The sequence below is a fragment of the Crocuta crocuta genome, unplaced genomic scaffold (genome assembly GCF_008692635.1).
Source record: "Crocuta crocuta isolate KB4526 unplaced genomic scaffold, BGI_CrCroc_1.0 scaffold779, whole genome shotgun sequence".
In the NCBI taxonomy this organism is placed as follows: domain Eukaryota; kingdom Metazoa; phylum Chordata; class Mammalia; order Carnivora; family Hyaenidae; genus Crocuta; species Crocuta crocuta.
The window spans coordinates 953,149-959,170 of record NW_027531185.1 but is presented as its reverse complement, the minus strand read 5'-3'; the positions used below and the strand labels follow the sequence as shown (position 1 = coordinate 959,170).

The 6,022-nt window shown below is 46.9% G+C and overlaps 1 pseudogene across 1 annotated transcript; it reads right to left on the bottom strand.

Annotated features, from left to right (window-relative positions):
- Positions 1-4,520: 4,520 nt before the first annotated feature.
- Positions 4,521-5,748, bottom strand: LOC144237473 (heterogeneous nuclear ribonucleoprotein A3-like; annotated as a pseudogene). Its single transcript, XR_013336866.1, has 3 exons — positions 5,731-5,748; positions 4,907-5,660; positions 4,521-4,766 (listed from the first exon to the last, which is right to left on the bottom strand). The product of XR_013336866.1 is annotated as a heterogeneous nuclear ribonucleoprotein A3-like (transcript).
- Between the last annotated feature and the right edge of the window lie 274 nt (positions 5,749-6,022).

Sequence of the window (6,022 nt, the reverse complement as noted above, 5' to 3'; positions counted from 1 at the left end):
AAGGGGCAGCTGGAGGCTGGTGGGCCTGGGTGTCATATATATGCCAGTCATTATTTGGGCAGCTGGATTCAGCTCCTTATCTATCCTCAGGATGCCCCCAGGGGCACATGGCCTCTCTACCAGTAGGTCTGCGTTTATCAGTCAAGAAAGTCCAGGACCTGATCCTTTAGCCTTCATGGTAGGGTAGGATATAGGAAGTTAGCTCATAGGCTGGTGAGAGGTCAAAGCTAGGACTGGAGAGATGAGGAAGCAGCTACCCTTCCCTGTGCTCCTTGGATCGCTCAAATGTTTGCTCTGCTTGGGATGTTCCTCCAAGAGAACTTTATTCCCTGTGTTTAAGGGGCCTGGGGTGTCCAATGTGTTCTCTAAGGAGCCAGGAGCAGGACTGGGCAAAGATGCTATTTCTCCAGCCAGTATCCCCTTCCTCCAGGCCTACTGGCCATCTGAGATGGGAAGCTAGGCTAGGTCAGTGACAGGTGGGGACAGCTACTGCCTCTCCTACTCCAAATTCCTGAGACCTTGACAGTGATGAATGGCCCAGCCTCACTTTGCATAGTCTATAGGTTAACAGGAGTGAGAGAATAACAGGAAGGCTGGGTTGGAGTGTTGTGGAGTTAGTTTCCCCCCTAAACTGCACCCTGCTGGGCTAGAGAAAGCTGAGTCCAGATCAGTGACACACAGGAGGGCAGGGATATCCAAACATGAGGCTTCTGAGGAACCCAGGGTCCTAGCTGCAATTCTGAGCCTTGTGCTACCTACTCTGCCACACCTAGCCATGTTCTATCTCTCAGATGCCATATTGTAGGCTCTTTTAAGGGACAGGTGACAGGTCATTTACCTGTATGGGGCCTGAGGGTTTGGGACAGATTTCTAGAAGTCCAGGGTAGGGTGAAGTGGAATAAGGAAGGGATAAAGAGGGAGGGAAGGAGGGGAGCAGGACCATCTCAAAAAAGGGGCTCCTTCTAGCCCTAGTATCGTGCTGACAGCCTGAGCAGGGACCAGGCTGACACCTAGAAGATCAAGGTGATCTCAGTTGAAACACCTATAAACCAGGGGTGAAACTGGGGCAGGGACTGTGGAGGGGCTGAGGGTTGAGAGTCTGGTTGAACCTTGGGCCTTTGGGATCACCCACTCCTTCACCAGCCACTGAAAATTGTCATGGCTGCAGTGAAACTAGACTTGCAAGGTTTACCTACCTGGAGCTTGATCTGACCTAGTCTTGGGGTGTGGTCCATCCAGGAGAGGGGAGGAGGAAGAGTGGGAGGGCTCGGGCCCCTCCCTGGGCTTGCCCTGAGACTAACCCAGAGATAGAGTGATTTGGGAAAAGCAATTTGTTGGGGAAGGACAGCTGGATCCAACACAGACCCAAGTAAATCTCAGCTAGAGGAGCCATGACGGCACAGAGAGGAACAGGAGAGAAATGGATGGTGGGAATGAGCTAGCCAGGCAAGAGAGGGCATTGCAAGCTGAGGTTGGCAGGGATAGAGGATGCAGACAGTTGGAACTTGGAACTTCAGTTTTTTTTCATCTCTAGAATAGGCTCATCAATATCCACTTCAGGGATATATAAGATAATATAGCACCAAAGGTGAAAGTACCCAGACAGTGCCTGGCATATAGTAGGTGTTCAAGAAACGGAGCTCTCCTTTTCCCTGTAGGGAATGACTGTGTGTGTCTGTGAAGAGGGTACATGCAGAGGCTATGGGTCTTTGAGGGGACAGATAGGGGACCTAGGTCAGGCTGGGGATGACTGTAGGTATAAGAGAGGGCTGCTAGCCTTACTGGGTTGTCCCAGCTCACATTGCCCTGGGCCTGTTCTTTAACCTTTGGTGTTCAAGGCCCACCCCTTGGCACACACTCCTTTCCAGAGCCTTGAGATATCAGTGTAGACTCACAAGAGTCATTAGTTACAACATAAGTTGTATAGCTAAATGGCCTAAGTTAGAATCCTGACTCTCCTACCTCCTGGCAGTGTGGCTTTATGTGAATTAGTTCACTTCTCTTGTCTCAGACTGGAAGCAGAAAAGGAGAGGTCAAGGACAAGGGCCAAGTAAATTGAGTGTGTGTGTGTGTGTGTGTGTGTGTGTGTCTCCATGCATGTGTATGTAACAGTGAGGCAAGAAAATGTGGGGGCTAGACTCTAGGTTCCACAGGAGCAGGAACCAGGCCTGTCACCTAATACTGCATGAACTGATAGGTGAGAAACACCAAGTGTTCTTATATGAATATGTATGTCCCTGTGTGTGAATATACAAGAGAGGCTACAAACTGTTCATGTGTACACAAAACATGTGAACAGGCAAAAGGGGGAACTTGTATGACTAGGAATGAGGGTGTCTCTGTGGAAGAATGAGTTTCCATTTAGTGAACCATGGTGGGCCAGGCATGATGCTAAGTCCTTGATGTACATGATCTCATTCAACCCTCACCACAGCTCTGTGAAGTAGAGACGATCTCCAAATTATAAATGAGTTCAGTGAAATACACAGAAGCAAAGTGACTTGCCCAAGGAGACACAGCTGATAAGCAGTGAAATCTGTGGCTCTGAAATTTATACCTCCTGCCTCCCATGGGTGTGGGAAGCTGAACCTCAGAAGGAACTGCTGGGGACTCTTGTGACTGCATGATGCCTGAGGTTTCCTGCAGTTGTCAGAAATTCTTCAGCATCCCTGGATGTAGGAGGTCCCTGCGTGCTGATTTTGGTGTGCTTGAAGCTCCTCGAAGGCAGGGCTTGCTGGGGCTCTCCTTTGGGTCCCCAGGGTAGGCCCAGCTCAGAAGCTAGCACAGCATCAGTGCTCATGTAATACTGGTGGACTTGAGCCCCAAGGGTGTGTGTGTGAGTGTGAGTGTGTGTGTGTGTGTGTGTGTGTATGTGTGTGTGTATGTGTATGTGTGTGTTTGGTGATGCTGATCTGGGAGGCTTGGGAAGGGGTGTGACTGCCTCTGGAGTAGGGAGGGCTTGGATAAGAGAGGTTCCACATGCTCCATAGTTCCCATCCTCTTCTCAGGCTCCCCTGGGGAGTAATTTTTCCCTAACTTAGGGGCCTGAATCATATCTGAGCCCTGCTAGCGTGGGGCAGGATGTAGGGGCTTAAAGTCACTGGCCCTGGGCTGTGGCAGAGAGTAGGCCCAGGCTGGCTACCGAGGACCCTATAGCTGGAAGGGACAGGTTGAGGCAGAAAGGTTGTGTTGTGACCAAGGATGACCAGCATGTAGAGCAGGCCTAGAATAAAGAGTCCTCTCCTCTTTCCTCTACTGCCCTCCCCAGCCATAATTAGGTATTGGCACAGTCAGATTTTGCTTCTGTCTTCCCAGGTTTCCCAAGTCTGGCACCATAACCTCATCTCCCCTCTCCCCTACCTGGTCTTAGGCTTGCCTCCCAAGGGGGCACTGGGCATGTTGGCAGCAGAATCTGCAGCTGGTTCTGGGGTTGGTGGTGGCAATTTTAGGTGGGAGCTTGGAGATGTGGCCAGGAACACAGATGAACATTCCCAGGCCTGGTAACCTGTGAATGAATAGTAGAGTCCTGGCCATCCTGAAGGCAGCTGCCTTCTAAGTATGAACCAACTTTTTTTTTTTTTTTAAAAGTTCAACAACACATGATTTTTATTCTGTTCCTTCTGAAAGCTTGTATCAAAAAACCAGATATATATTAAACCAAGGAATATAACTGAAGACTTATGGGCCTCTTGTGCTTTAAAAAGGGAGGGGGGGAGAAAAGAGTAGCCACTAATTTGGTCAGATACAGCAGGCTTAGTGGTCCTGTTACTTTGAAAAGTTTTTAAGAATGGTTTTTTCATTGCCATGAGAGACTTTTGAATGCTGACAAAAACTGAGGACTGATGGATGTGGGGGGAGGGGGGGATGGGCATGGAGGAGGACACTTTGGGGATGAGCACTGAGTNTCACAAATATGCTAATTTAAATACCCAATTCTATTTATCTAAAACACACATTGCAAACATACAAATATCTATTCTCTCCACATGTCAGAGCCCATTCATTTCATGGTTTGGAAAAGCGGAGAATAGATTCCCCTTAAACTGCAAGTCAGCGGGTGTTTCTTTACAGTTAACTTTAGCAAAATTCATACAAAATAGTAATTAACAATGATCTTCTTTACTTGTTAACTCACAAGGAAACACCTTCAAAACTGTATTTTGTTAAAGTTTCTGTACTAAAAGGTAGAAAAACTGAACTACACAAATATTGAAAAGTTAACAATTCCTTAATTTTTTATTCCTGGTACCACTACCACAATTTACAGGGCAATATACCTGATGTAATGAAAAGAAAAAGAAAAAGACAAAGCTACAACAGATAAAAGACCTCAGGAATGTACATCTGATTGACATTACATTGCATTAATCAATAGTTACACTTTTTGCAAACTGTGGCTATGACAATCCTGAACAAGAAGGGTTTCCTGTTTAAGCTTCAGTAACTTTTCTGACTATGGATCATCATTCCTTCTGTGGCAGATTTTTTTTACAGTTCCTCTAATGCATCTGGAACGACAGTCTCAAAGTAACCTGCAGCTTTCCTGACAACTCCTCGTTCTTTCTCCTGCTAAGAACTGTAGCCCTTTTCTTCTGAAAATTTTTAGAACCTTCTGCTACCATATCCACCACTTCCACCACCAGATCCATAACCACCACCATAGGGACTGCCCCAGCTTCTTCCACCAAAATTGTCCCCCTTCATGGGTCCATAATTTGATTGCTGTTGTCCACTATAATTTTCAAAATCATTATAGTTCCCACCACATTGTTATCACCTCCAAAATTTACTCCTTCATTGTAACCATCATATCCTCCACCACCACTACTATATCCACCTCCTTGGTTTCCATATCCTGGTCCACCACCACCATCGCCTCCTCTAGTACTATAACCAGGACCACCACCATAGTTGCCACCATCACCTCCAAATCCATTATATCCACCATCACCTCCTCCATAACTACCTCTGCTGCCACCACCTCCACCACCATAACCTCGTCTTCCACCAAAGTTTCCACCATGGCCAAAGTTACCGCCACCTCCAAAGTTTCCTCCATGACCCATAAAGTTGCCAGATCCATCTCCACGACCTCTTTGCGATCCAGCAGACTGCATTTCTTGTTTAGAAAGGGCCTTTTTCACTTCACAATTATGCCCATTAATAAATAGTGTGGTATTTCGGAACAACAACTTTATCAACTGTATCATGATCATCAAAAGTTACAAAAGCAAATTCTCTCTTTCTTCCACTCTGCCTGTCCTCCATAACTTCTATGGTTTCAATCTTGCCATACTTTTCAAAAGTCTCTCAAATTATATTCTTCTGTATCTTCTTTAATACCACCAACAAAAATTTCCTTCACAGTTAGATGGGCACCAGGCTTTACAGAATCCTCTCTAGAAACAGCTCTCTTTGGTTCCACTACACGCCTATCAGCCTGGTGTGGTCGAGCACACATTGCTGCATCCACCTCTTCCACATGAGTAAGTCACAAAACCAGCCCCCCTGGAACGTTTTGTTTGGAGGTCTCTCATCACCACACAATCTGTAAGTGTGCCTCATTTTTCAAAATTTTCTCTTAAACTATCTGTAGTTTCAAAGCTCAAACCACCAATAAACAGTTTTCTCAACTGTTCTGGTTCCTTTGGATCATGGCCCTCCTCCCCCGGGGCGGTGGCGACAGAGACGGCCGGAGTCGGGCTGGGGGCGACCGGGAGGCGGTTTTACCTCCATTTTGAGACCGGACTCGCCAGTATGAACCAGCTTTTAACCAGGAATTATTAAATAAGCAAGTAGGCAAGCAGCAGCTGACAGTGTGTCAGGTCAGTATAGGCTTTGGGGACAGATAAGCCTGGGGGAAATCCTGGTTCTGCCATCGATTAGCTCAGTGACCTCAGTACAGCTACTTCTCCTTTCTGAGTCTTATTTTCCCTCTGATATGAAATGGGGGGAGTGGAACTTATTTCATGGAAGCCCATATAACACAGTTCTTGGCACAGAGTAGTCACTCAGAAAGCAG